This window comes from Vigna unguiculata, chromosome 8, assembly GCF_037176805.1.
Source record: "Vigna unguiculata cultivar grain cowpea cultivar isolate G323 ecotype 2 chromosome 8, ASM3717680v1, whole genome shotgun sequence".
In the NCBI taxonomy this organism is placed as follows: domain Eukaryota; kingdom Viridiplantae; phylum Streptophyta; class Magnoliopsida; order Fabales; family Fabaceae; genus Vigna; species Vigna unguiculata.
In genome coordinates this window covers 20,875,192-20,889,228 of record NC_140799.1, presented here as the reverse complement: position 1 = coordinate 20,889,228, position 14,037 = coordinate 20,875,192, and the positions used below count along the sequence as shown (strand labels likewise).

The window sequence follows — 14,037 nt, the reverse complement described above, 5'->3', positions numbered from 1 at the left end:
TATGCACAACATAACAATATGCACAACACAAGGTATCAATTCCCCCCCCTCCCAAAATCATTTTTCTTATAAACAAAAAAAAAACACTAAACCATAACATTCCCACCTTCTATTGCCTCATTACCAATGCATACGACGCCAAGGATTGCCCTACTCCAAACTAAACCAAAACCCTTAGCACAACTACCACTTAACATACATCTTTGAATATGACCACATGTGCTAACTGCTTTAACTATAGACATCGCAAACTCTCTTTCAGCTATAATAGACCTTCCATCTCCTTCCTTACTTAGTTTTATTCTAACAGCACTCAACTTGGCCTTCCCTACGAGAACCATTCTTAGTGATGTGCCTCTCCCTCTAGCATTTGAAACACTTCATCTAAGCTAAAGGCCAATCCTTCCTCCCGTGTGAACCTCCGCACCTGAAATTTTCTTTTTTTTTTTTGCTTTTCGCCGTTGTTGTTGCTGAGAAACACCAACCACCTTTGACTAAAGTTGGGCCTTGCACAATCGTCAGTTTATGATGCCATACCCCTTAGCCATCGTTAAGCACTTTCAAAAAGAGTTAGAGTCATTTATACAAGGTGAAGTAATGCTCTTTCTACTAGTATATTTCGGAGTATCTCTATTACATTAGTATAGGGCTTTTTAACAATCTTGCTTAAGTAGTAGGGTAATGTTTGCACCTAGCTTAAGCTAATCTTAGGTGATTAATTTTGTAACCCTACCTTGGTGGCCAGATATTGTGGCCACATGCCAAGCTCTTAGTTGAGAGTTTTCTTACAAAGGTAGTGACCATGTGTCACTTTCCTAGTGGAGAAGTTTTGCTAAGGTGGCTTTCCACTTGGCACTCTACGAATGTAAATTTTTTCTAAAAGTTAGAGTGTCACATGTCATGCTTTCCTTCCCCAAGATGGATTTTTAGGGTTTAGTGCAAGGTAGCATTTTTAGGGTTTTTAGTCTACTTTGGAGACACCTTACTCTGTAAATAGAGGTGTTTCCTCCCATGTATTTTCACCCATGAATTAAGTAATGTTATGCTACCAAAATTGTGCCATACTACTCATTTAGGTCACCAAAAGGCTAGAGCATCTCATGTGGTATCCTCTAGCCACCCTACTCTTCAGTTGGCCCAACCACTCTTGAGAATACAATAAACACCACCATAGCCTCTTCCCTTCATTGAATCATATAGCTTGGAGGAGGAGCCACCATCTCATCACCCCAAACACCATAAAATCGAGACACCCACCAACCTTTATCATACCTTCTCCACCACCATCTTCCTTAGAGATCTCCATCTTGGATTGAGTCATATAGCATGGAAGGAGCTCATCTATCATTTAGTATTAGAGATAGGTTATTAAGTTTGCTTTTATTTTTCCTAACCTTGTCTTGTTGTAGCTATCTTGAAATGGTCCAAATCAACCTCTCTTACACATAACAGTGTGGCAGTAACGTTTACAATTTTCAAAATTAAGCTGCATCTAGTTCAGAGGTTCAAAAAATTACGTTCTTATAGTGAAATAAAAGCCTTGTGAGTCTAGTTTCCAAGAAAAAAAAGAAGCAAACCATTTAGAGTTTTGTGGAGGAAGTTATGGGGAATATAATTAGCAAAGGTCAAAGCTTTTAGCATATATGATCAACATTTTTCATGGTTCTATTTTCTACTCCATCTTGAACCATTCAACTTTTATGCTTAGGCTTCCGTCTTTTTTGTTATTTGTGTGTTTTTATGTATTGTTGAGACTTGTTTCGTGTTACCATTTGGTCATACCATATTTGTTAGGTCACTCTTATTTTTAAATCCATCCATGTGGTCTTGAATTATGTGTAGTCATTTTGATGACATTTTCTCCTAGTTTGTGATTTGCAAAAATCACAAAAAATATATATTGAACTTGGTTTTCAAAACTGCACTATATAAATTCATTTGAGTGATTTTTCTTTGCATATTTGAGTTCATAATTGTCATTAGACCATGGGCAAGTTCTTAGAGTTAAGTTTCTCTTATGTTTGTTTGAGTTTTATGTTCTAATTATATTCTACTCAATTTTTTGTCCATTTTTTGTCTCTTGACCTTTTAAGCTTCCAAAAGAGTTTTTGAAATTAGGTTTGTGGTATGTAGTGGTGTTTATGTGTGCTGAAAACAAAAGAAAATATAAGAGACAAAAGGTACAAAAAGAAAAAACAAAAATAAGTACAGAAGTAAAAGGCAAAAGTGTGTACAAGGGACCAACACCACTAACTTTTTATGTAAACTCTTATGTTGATGTTGTGCACTATTTTAATGTGAATATACCATTGTCCAACCACTATATTCTTATGCATTAATGCAAAAGAGTGTCCATAGTGCACCATTAGCACATTGCTAGTGTAGACAAAAAGCACCTCTTTATACTCTAGTTATTTTTGTTTTTGTGATATATTCTAGTGTATTTCTTTATGTGTTCCTTTTTTATTCTTAACCTTTTGTTTCTAACCCTTATTTTCTTGTGTGTCTTCCTTGTTGCTCATTGTTTTGTCCAAGTTAAAACTTCTTTTGTGTAGCCTTGTTTCATTTAGGACATTTTTCTTGTTTTTTCCTTGGACTCTTCTCAAAGTTTGCTTTTTTTTTTGTGTAGGGACTTCTCATTTTAGGTGGACCAATCCTTGAGGTAGCATCTTGGAGGGGGGGGGGGGAAGTGGAGGCTAATTGGATCTTAAAGCCTTGAGGAAGTAGTAAGAAGAGGAGTGAACACCTTGGAGAGGAAACAAACAACAATTGCAATTTTAGTTATAAAATTGTATTGTTTTGGACTTGTAGCTCTCAACCTAGTTAGGTGTCTTGGGTGAGTCTTTGGTGTTGAATCACATCTCTTAACTAAAACCTCTTTTATCATATTGCAAACGTTTTTTGTTGGTGAGGGCTTGAAGGTTCAAAGTGCCTTACAACCTTACCATTAGGCTGCATAGTTTAGCTTATTTGCTTTCTTTATTTCTTATAGTTTAATGTGTATGTCTACTTGTGTTTCAAACCTAATTCCATTTGAGAAGTTAGGTGCAAGAAGTCTTGAGGTAAATTTTTCTAGGAAAGGCTTGGATTTGAAGTAATCCTTAGTGATTCTCCTCCCTTTTTTGGAAGTGAACTTGAGATCCTTTTGCCTCTAGAAAATCTCTTAAGGAATTTACTTTTGAAATACAAGTTTGTTTGTGCATTGCATATTTTTAAAACTTTAAGGATGTATAATCCTACTTTCAAGACTCCTTTTTATCAAATTGGTAGTGATTCTAGTGAAGAGGTCCAACCAAGTTTATAATATTTGGCCAAAGAATTAAGATCACTAAAAATTTGGCAAAGGCAAGAAACCCTTTTAAAAGAAAAAGAAAGAGTTGAAAGAGATCAATACATTGCCACCTTAAAAGAGGAAGTTAAAGTTCTTAGTGAAAAATAAGCACAGGTCCTAGAAGATTTAAGAAAAAGTAAGAGTAGGAGTAGACGTTGAAAAACTCCCATATAAATCACACAATTTGAGGACAATAGTAGAATTTTCAATCAATGTTATCAACCTCCTCCACTTAGAGTACATAGAAGGGAGTGTGAAAGTGAGCAACCACCAAGACAGGTTGGGGTAGACCCTCCTCATTTCCATGGGAAAGAAGATGCTACGGCATACCTAGATTGGGAGATGAAAGTAAAACAACTTTTTGAGTGTCATGAAATCATAGAAGATAGAAAAGTTGAACTAGCGACTCTGAGCTTTCAAGGGAATGCCATGTATTGGTGTACATCCCTAGTGAGTGAAAGAAGACTCTTTAATTCCCCTAAAGTCCAATATGGAATGACTTGAAAAGTTCCTTAAGAAGAAGACACATACATTCTTACTACCATAGAGAGCTTATGGACAAACTCCAAAGGCTTCAACAAATAAACAAGAGTGTTGAAAAGTATAGGCAAAAGATGAAACTCTATACTATGAGGGTGGGAATTAGAGAGGGAAAAGAGACAACTATCTCTAGGTTTCTTAGTGGTATTAATCTTGAGATTAGAGATAGAATGGAATTGTTGCTCTACCAAGAGTTAAATGATTTGGTGCAAATTTGCATTAAGGTAGATCAACAACTTTTGAGAAAAGGTTTGAAAAATCTCCACTCTAACTCGAATGTTAAGAAAGACTACAAAAGGGAGGGTAAACAAGTGGTAGAAGAAGAACCCCTTAAGAACCTAGGGATGGAAAAGGAAACACAAAGACCAAGGGAGGGAACATCATCACACACTCACACTAGATACATTAAGTGTTTCAATTGTCTTGATAGAGGTCATGTTACATCACAAGCCCCACCAAAGGAACCATGGTCTTAAGGGGTTTTGATGTGTATAGTAGCCAAGATGAAAAGAACTCTACTGAAAGTGAGGATGAATATAAGAACAAAAGCCAGGATGTCTACCTTTGCAATGAAGGTCTTCTTATGATAAGAAGAACTCTCCACAATCAACCTAGTCCCCAATAACTAACCCAAAGAGAGAACATCTTTCATACGAGATGAAAAGTTTTAGAAAACATTTGTTCTCTCATTGTGGATAGTGGCTTATGTTTCAATTATTGCTCCACCTACAACCTTACAAACTCCTATAGTTTAATGATGGTGAGGACAAGATAGTTAATCAACAAGTGGAGGTTAAGTTTTCCATATGGAATTATGAGGAGAGTGTGTTATGTGATATAGTACCTATGGAAGCTTGTCACATCTTGTTGGGAAGCTCTTGGCTTTTTGAAAAGAAAACAATACACAGTGGTTATACCAATGAGATAACCTTCACCCATAAGGGTAACAAGTTTGTGCTTCATCCTCTCACACCATCTCAAGTACATGAGGGCCAAGTGCAAATGAGAAAGAAGAGAGAAAAAGAAATAAATGACACTTGCACACATAAAAGTGAGATCAATTGTTTTAAGTGTCAAAGTAGTACACACAAGTCTAATGAGTGCCCCACCAAAAGAGTACTCATGTTAAGGGCCAAAGACTTGTGTGAAGATTCAAAGTAGGACTTATTTCCATCTTCTTCTAGTAGAATGGAAAGATAAGAAAAAGTATGACCTTGGGTTGAAAAGAAAAGTCATTCCAAAAGCACATGGATTCAACACAAGGTAAACAAGAGTTTAAAGAGAAATGCTCCCCAACTTCAACACCTTAATCATTCATTTGATAAAAGATGTATGATCCTTGAGAGCTACATGATTTGGATGATTATTCTAGTTACACTTACTTTGTCTCTTGTTTTTTGTAGAAGGGTATTTGACCTTAGGGGAAGAAAGCCAAACATCTAAGAAAGGAGGAAGGATGTTCACATGAAAACTTGAAGATTTGAGGGCAAATCCTTTTGAAGAGGGAGGGGATGATGGCATACACCCAAGCCATGCAAAATACTTTCAAGAAGAGTTAGAGTCATATATGCAAGGTGAAGCAAAGCTCTATCTAATAGGCCATTTTGGAGTATCTCTGGTAGATTAGGAATATTTAGACCTTATATTAAGGGTCATGTAGTCTAAGATTTCTTTAAAGCCTTGTATTAAGGATCAAGTAGTATATGGTTTTTGAACAATCTTGTTTAAGTTGTAGGGCAATGTTTGCAACTAACTTAAGCTAATCTTAGTTGATTAATTTTGTTACCCTAGCTTGCTGTAGAGACATGGTGGCCACATGATGAGTTCTTAGTCGAGAGTTTTTTTACAAAGGTAGTGGTCTTGTGTCACTTTCCTAGTGGAGAAATTTTGCTAGTAGCTTTCCACATGGCACTTTAGGGATACAGAGTTTTTCTAAAAGTTAAAGTGTCACATATCATGCACTCCTTCACCAAGATGGGATTTTTACAGTTTGGTGCAAGTAGGGGTGGAAATTCAAGGCGGGCCAGCCTGTAAGATCTGTTTATTTTCTTGTCTTATTTTAAAGGGTTGCCCCAAATCAGTTGGGCCTAGTGCTAGCCCATAGGGAGCCAAAGACCCTAAACTACCCTAACCCAAATCATTCATCTGATTTTCCAAAAAATAGATTCCCTATTCCCTCTTAGAGTAGTTGCAAACTTCTGCTAGGGTTTGGACCTCCACCACCTTCAAACTAGCTCTGTCTCGTTCTCTAAGTCACGTAAGTTGCTTCTTAGCTCCTATTGGTTCTTCCCTAGTCACATTTTCATAATTCCAGTTAGGGTTTCGAGGTAACCCCATTCTTGTTTTGTTCCACTGTTTGTTTTTTAGCTTCGTGGCCTGTTTTTAGAACTGTTGTGTTAGTGGTTTGGTGTCGAAGTCTCGTATTAGCATTTTCCAGGTAAAGGAAGCTAGGATTTTCATATTTTGGTTGTATGTTGGTTGTTTTATCTCTATGTTGGTTGTTTTACCTCTATTTTGTGATTTTCGCCCAAGCAAGCTCATCTTGCCTAGGCGAGAGTAGCAGAACCTTGCCCAAGAGTTTTGCTCGAGTACTCGCTCAAGCGAGCGAATTGAGTTTTGAGCAAAAGACCATCTCGCTCAAGCGAGATGGCCTCGCCTGAGTGAGCGTTCGCAAAACCTCTCAAGGCCTCTGTCGCGGTCTCACCTAAGCGAGAGCATGCAGCTTGAGCGAGAGCACTTCTCTCGCCTGAGCAAGGGCTCCTGGCTTGCGCGAGACTCGTTGCAGGCCACACTGTTTTCACCCCTGATTGTTCTAAATTGTAAGATTGGCTGGTTTGCTATATTTAAAGTATGAGGCATGTGAATATGTATGAAATTTCAGATGTTATGGATTGGAATTGATAAGTTTGACATGATATTGGCATGTATGGTATGGTTGGTTACAAAGGTGACATGGAATTGGTATGAACAATAAGGTTATATTGGTTGATGAAACATGATGTTGAATTGGTTAGGACGTAATCCCACGATAGTTTCATGGTGTTGCCTTATTGGCCAGGGCGTAATTCCATGAATCTCTAGGTGAGATTCATGGTGGTGCCTCATTTGGTCAGGACGTAATTCCATGATCCCTGTTAGTGAGAGTTCATGGTGATGCCTTATTTATATAATTTAGTAAGGATTCAAGGTAAGGATTACATCCTGACGCTCTAAAGAGTTAGTTAGTCTCACATAGAGCGTACTAACTCTAGTGATGAGAGTAGCAAGAGGCCTGGAACACTTTAAGGGTTAACCTTGTGTGTGGAGGATGAAACACTAGAACATTTAGCTCGGTAGAGCAATAAAAGCCACCACACGTGCAAGCATCTACTGAATCCGACTAATTGTATGTATCCGGATGAGTCGTGTCTCGAGTCTTAGTGTATTGTGTGCAAGTCATAACATAATTGGTTGACATATGCATTTTGGATTATGGAAGTGTATGTAATTGTATGATAAACTATTTTCTACTCTAACTTACCCTTTTGTTGTTGTATGTTCTGTTTGTGTGGTTCTCTTTTTGCGATGATCATCAAGTTATTGATATGAGCAAATGCGAGAAATCCTCGTGGTCAACACGGAAATGGTGATTCTGCTGCATAGCCTGCCTGGGCTGGATTTCATTTAATTAGGCTTTCTCTTAGGGCTATGGCACGTGTATTGACTTGTCTTTTAATCTTAATTTGATTATTGTTGAACTTTGTACCCTGTCTTGTATTGGCATCGTGGTGTGCCTCAGGATTCCATTTTAAGTACCTTGGATATCTTTAAGGAGTGATTTTATACTCCACATCTTGGCTCCTTATATTATTCGGTATAATATTCCATTGACTATGTTATTATTTAAATGGGGTGTTATACAGCCCGCCTGGCCTACAGTTGCGCAGGCTAAAGGCGAGGTGGGGCGAGTTGGCCCGTTGGCCCATTTAAAATATTTAACATTCTTTTTTTAAATCCTGACATCATTTATCACGTTATTATTGTAAGTTCCTTTTATTATTATTATTATTATATTATTTTTATTATTATTATTATTATTATTATTATGTACTGTACCACACCTAGCCAATTCAACCAAGTAATAATAATAAACGTCCACCATATCTACACGCAAAGTTATTCAGGTAACCGACCTAGGCTGACCTAATCCTAACCGGCCTAAACTGGTAACCTAAGACACTAAAACCAGCCTAGGACCACGTATTAGCAATAGCGGCACGAGCCGCCAAAGAGGTAATCGGCCTATCCCGACCACCCTGGTATACTTAATGAAATCAAAGCCCACAACATTCGAGACTAAGGGCCTGGGCCAACGCCTAGGCCCACCTATAGCCCAAACCAAGACCCAGCCCATGAAATAGGCAAACATAATTAATAATCTATAAATACACATGAACCCCACGAATTAAAGGTACGCATTCATTACTCCATTAATCACCTGATTTGAATTTTCGAGAGCTTTGACTGACTTAAGCTTCGGAGTCCCTTCTGCAGGTAACACCTCCCGGGTCTAAGCCGATATATGCCAAATGGGAAGAAGCCAACCGAGGAGATAGCGGATATGGGTAAGGTGATACTTGTGCCTAACTGATCTTATTTGTTCTCTGCAGGAACATGTACAATCATTGTATAAAAGATAATAATTTTGGTTTTCGAATATGGAGTATCTTTTTATGCATTTTTAGGTTAACGAATTTGTACCTGTCTTGTAAGGTGACATGTTGTTATTCTACTTTAGCTATAATCTCCGTTGCTATTGTTTCTTGTCTTTGATTAATTAGACTAAGTGGAATTATTTGGATACGAAAATGAATATACATTTTATGGAAAATTACAAAAAAAAAATATTATGCTCATCATAATTTTTTTTTTCTCATCACAAATGCAAGCTAGTTGGGAGCTTGCGGGCCAACCCACGGGGCAGGACAGGCCAGAAAAATAAACCCATTTTTGAACTGCGGAGTAGGTCAGCCCGACCCACACTTTGCAAGTCAAAAAGCAGTGCGGGCCAAAATAGGTCAAGCTGGCCTGCTTTGCCATCCATAGGTACAAGGTAGAACTTTTAGGGTTTTTGGTCTACTTTAGAGACACCTTACTCTATAAATAGAGGTGTTTTCCCTCATGTATTTTCACCTATAAATTGAGTATTGTTCTGCTGTCAAAATTGTGTCATACTACTCGTTTAGTTCACCAATAGGCTAGAGCATCCCATGCGGTCTCCTCTAGCCACCCTTCTCTTGAGTTGGCACAACCTCTCTTGAGAATACAATAAACACCACCATAGCCTCTTCCCTTGCTTGAGTCATATATCTTGGAGGAGGAGTCACCATCTCACCACCCCAAACACTATAAAATCGAGACACCCATCACTATTTTCCATAGCTTCCGCACCACCATCTTCCTTGGAGGTCTCCATCTTGGCTTGAGTCATATAGCTTGGAATGAGATCCTCTATCATTTGGTATTAGAGCCAGGTTATTGTGTTTGCCTTTACGTTCTTATAGTTAAATAAAAGCTTTTAGGGGGGCACGAAAAAACATATATTTACTGAAAAAACAATTTACCTCATTGCGAAAGATGAGCAGTTAGGGGGGCACGAAACGCAAAGGCCCAGGTCTACATCTAAATGATCATCAACGTCTGGAGATAATTACTTTGGCGGAGCAATCCAAGTTATAGTCCATACAAAGTATTGCTCGACATTACAGACTTAATGAGAAAGCCATTCAAAACATGATATGAGAATTATCCCTTTCCAAATGCAGATTTAGGCGGGATGTAGACTTAAACGAGTGCGGACTTAAGCGAGTGTATATCATACATGTTGTTTATCACTCGTTTCCTTGAACTTTCATAATTAAGAAGGGAAAAATATCTTTGATGTAGTCATTAGTGTGCACCCACATCACTTCATCAAAACTCTTTCTGTTCCTAATACTTCAAGTTTCATAAACATCTCTACAACCTAAACTTAAACACTTATACACACAAAACACGACAAACCCACAACCCTCAGGTCATCCTAAGGATGAAATGCTCTGATAAAATAAATGTAACATCTTATTTTAATATCATAACACTACTAAAATAAAAAATTTCATTATAATATTCAGAAAATAGATACTAGAAGGGATATTGTATATTAATACATTCATCCAAAGATAAGACTAATAATATAACACATATACATCCCAAGCATTTATATCATGGTTCTAACCCAAAACTATACCTAACATGATCTAATGTCGTCCAATAACTCAGATAATTGTCTTCTCATCCACAATAAGTGCCTATGCACTTGCATCTTCATCTTCTCGGCCATTAGAGAATGTAACAAGCCTATTTGACATCATCTCGACCTATAACGCTAAGATTGTTGCTTCATATGTGACTGATAGCATCTTAGGCACATCACATTTCAGGATCATCTAGGATGCCTATGAATGCATACTTGATATCATCTCATCCTGTGGTGACCGAGATCATATCGACTTCATCACACTACAACAATAAGATTAAAAGTTAAGACATATTTTTAAGATAATTTTGCAGTTTAATTATGGTAATTATTTAGTCTAGAGCCAATCAGGTAAGGGCCCATAAACCTAACATAAATAGCATAGTTCACGAGGTAATTAATTACATACTCATTATTACACTTATTGCTTTTGCTGACGCACGCCCCTAACTTGAGTGTCAAAGTGTCTTTTGCAAGCACACCCCTTCTCGATTTAGGATGAGACCTGAATTTAAAGATATCTCGGCTAGGAGGTTGAAGAGTGAAGACAAGAGAAGATTTTTATGGAGTCTTCGTAGTGTGTTTTTGGTCCTCTAAGAACATTTGGTGCTCACTATGGGATTGAGGCTCACTATATGAAGAAAAAACTGTATGGTGTGTACAAGTAAGATAACAAGTACAAATGAAGTTAGAAATCCCTCTAGCAAGATGGCCATGCTAATGGTAATCCAAAAGGACTTTGTTGATTTCAAGAAGCGATGTGTCGAGGAGATGGACGCATTAAGAGTTGAAAATGCTAGGCTGAAGAAAACGTTGGATGGGAAGGAGACAGTGTCTCCCTAGCCTACACTAGTGCAGAATTCCCATTTTACCTCGCCTTATATGCCTCGGTTGGCCAGGAACCGAAGCATATAATGACGCGGTGGCATTTTTGCAATTAGAGCCAAGTTTTAGGCCTCGGTTCTCCAAATACCCGAAGCCAAAGAGGGGTATAGGCCCCGGTTCCCCCAAAACCGGTGCCAAATAGTGGTATAGGCCTCGGTCTAGTAAGACCCGAAGCCAAAAAGTGGCTGTTTGGCCTCGGTCTAAGGAGACCCGGTGCCAAAAGGGGATTTATGGCTTCGGTTCCCCTAACAACCGAAGCCATAGGGTTTATTTAGGGTTCGAATTTCACGAACCCTTCTTCTTCCCCGCGCCCGCGCCTCCGCAACTCCTTCCCCTCGCTCTCTCTCGCTCTCTCTCTCTCTCTCAATCTCTCTGCTGCACCCACTGCCACCACACCCTCCAAGCTCGCCTTCCAATTCAGGCCCCTCTCCATGGTCGCGCTCGGTGCTCGCAATGTGGCCGCGCCCACCATGGCCTTGCCTCCCTCGCTGCTTCGACCTTTCTTCTCGGAGACCCACACCAGGTCTGGAAGTCATGCCATGAGCCCTGCTGTCACGCTCCCAACGATGATTGAAGTCGCTGCTGCTCGCGAGACCCACACCAGATCTGACTCGCCGGCGATATTTTCTTTTCCTCCTGTGGTTTCTCCGCTTCTGATTAGATGTGTGTGTTTGGGGAAGAGGCTTGAGTGTTTGATGCTAGAATGGAATGGGGGGTTCCGATTAGGTGTGAATGGAGGTTGCAGGGAGAAGGAGAGGCTCGCCCACGCCGGAGAGACCCTTGCAGGGCATCTGGAAGGTGGTTTTTTGCGATCGTGAAACTGGGTATATGGCACCGGTTTTGAAACAACCGAAGCATAAAACTGGGTATATGGCTTCGGGTGATAACCAAGGCCAAAAGGGGTACATTTTGGCCTCGTTCCAATATGCCTCGGTTCCAGACCCGAGGCAAAATGTGAAAAACAACCGGGGCAGAAAGCCCTTACTGCACTAGTGCTAGTAGGAAGCTTTGTGACCCCTCAAAGTTGAAATAATTGAGACACTCCATAGGATTTTACATACTCGAGTCTAGGGCGCTAATGTACTGCCCATTTTCTTAGCCCTACTTCTCGAGCTTGACCCTTCGATCTTGTCATTTCAGCCTTGAGTTCTCATCCTTGTAATCTCAGCCTTGAGTTCTCATCCTTGCCATCTCGCCCATGAGTTCTCATCCTTGACATCTCGGCCTTGACCTCTCGGTCTTGACATCTCGGCCTTGAGTTCTCATCCTTGCCATCTCGACCTTGAGTTCTCATCCTTGCCATCTTGGCCTTAAGTTCTCATCCTTGACATCTCGACCTTAAGTTCTCATCCTTGAATTCTCGGTCTTTAGTTCTCATCCTTGCCTTCCTGACCTTGAGTTCTCATCCTAGCCATCTCGGCCTTAAGTTTTCATCCTTGCCATCTCAACCATGAGTTCTCATCCGTGCCATCTCAGCTTTAAGTTCTCATCATTGCCATCTCAGCATTGATTTCTCATCCTTAACACCTTAGCCTTGAATTATCGACCTAGAGTTCTCATCCATGATATCTCGACCTTGAGTTCTCATCCTTGGCATCTTGTCTTTAAGTTCTCAATCTTGACCTCTCGGCCTTGATCTTTCGGCCTTGAAGCCAACTAGCACTGAACATAACTAGACAAAGGTTAGACATAAAATCACAACTAGCAAAAGAGATGGGAGCTACAAGGACAGTTTGCCGAAGTGACTCTGACTCAGCATTTGACACCTCACAAGGGAATACCAAGTGAAAGATACATCCCTACTTCAATACTACCATACAGTAAAGGCAATGTTGGAAGGCTTTATTGAGGTTAAGCTATAAGGCCTTCCATGTGAGAGTAGATGTCCTCTCAAAGCTAGCTAACATTGAAAAGAAAGGGCGATATAAATCATTGTTGCAACAAGTTCTCTCATCACCATCAACTAAGAAACTGAATATAAAGGTGGCCAAGTACACTTTGATTAGTGGAAAGCTATTCAGAGGGGGATATTCGATGCCCTTGCTTAGATGTGTGACCCCCGAGAAACCGAATATATCCTAAGATAATTACATGAAGGGATATGTGAATATCGCTCACAATTGAGAACCAAGACGACTCGAGTATTAGGAGCTGGTTACTTTTGGCCTACCATGGCGACCGATTATGCTGAGTACATGAAGAAATGTATTGGAAAAAAACATGGCAATTTGATACACGAAAAGCAAGAGGATTTACACTACATCTTCTCCCTATGGCCCTTTGTGAAGTGAGGGATGAACATTATTGGGCCCTATGCTTCAGGGAATGGTCAAGTGAAATTCTTGTTAGTCAATATCGACTACTTCACCAAGTAGAATGAGCATAACCACTAGAAATCATCACAGTCCAGCAAGTGCAGAAGTTTGTATGGAAAAAAATAGTATGTTTGTACGAGGTACCACACACCATCATAATGGAAGACATTTCATACATAAAAGTCTAGCTGAGTTTTATGCCGACACATTAGAGAATGTATCAGGCCTATCTAATATCATCTAGCCTATAACATTAAGATTACTGCTTCACATGTGACTGAGAGCATCTCAGCCACATCGCATTCTGGGATCATCTTGGACGCCTATGGACGCATACTTGATATCATCTCATCTTGTGGTGACCGAGATCATACCGGCTTCATCACACTTAAAAAGGTTAAGAGTAAAGAGATATTATTAAGATAATTGTAAAAATTAATTCTAGTAGTTATTTGATCCAGACTTAATCAAGTAACAGCATATAAACTTAAAATAAATAACATTGTCCACTAAATAATTAACTACATATTCATTATTAGTGCATTTATTGCTTTTGCTAATGCAGCGTCACAATGTTTTTTGCATACATACTCTTTCTAAGATTTAGGACGAAACTTAGATTTAAAAATATCTCGACTAGAAGATTGAAAAGTGAAAATAGGAGAAACTTCTTGTGAATACTTCTCTAT

At 39.2% G+C, this 14,037-nt stretch overlaps 1 pseudogene; it reads left to right on the top strand.

Annotated features, from left to right (window-relative positions):
* The first annotated feature begins 3,226 nt into the window (after positions 1–3,226).
* Positions 3,227–5,181, top strand: LOC146884222 (uncharacterized; annotated as a pseudogene).
* Positions 5,182–14,037: the final 8,856 nt, after the last annotated feature.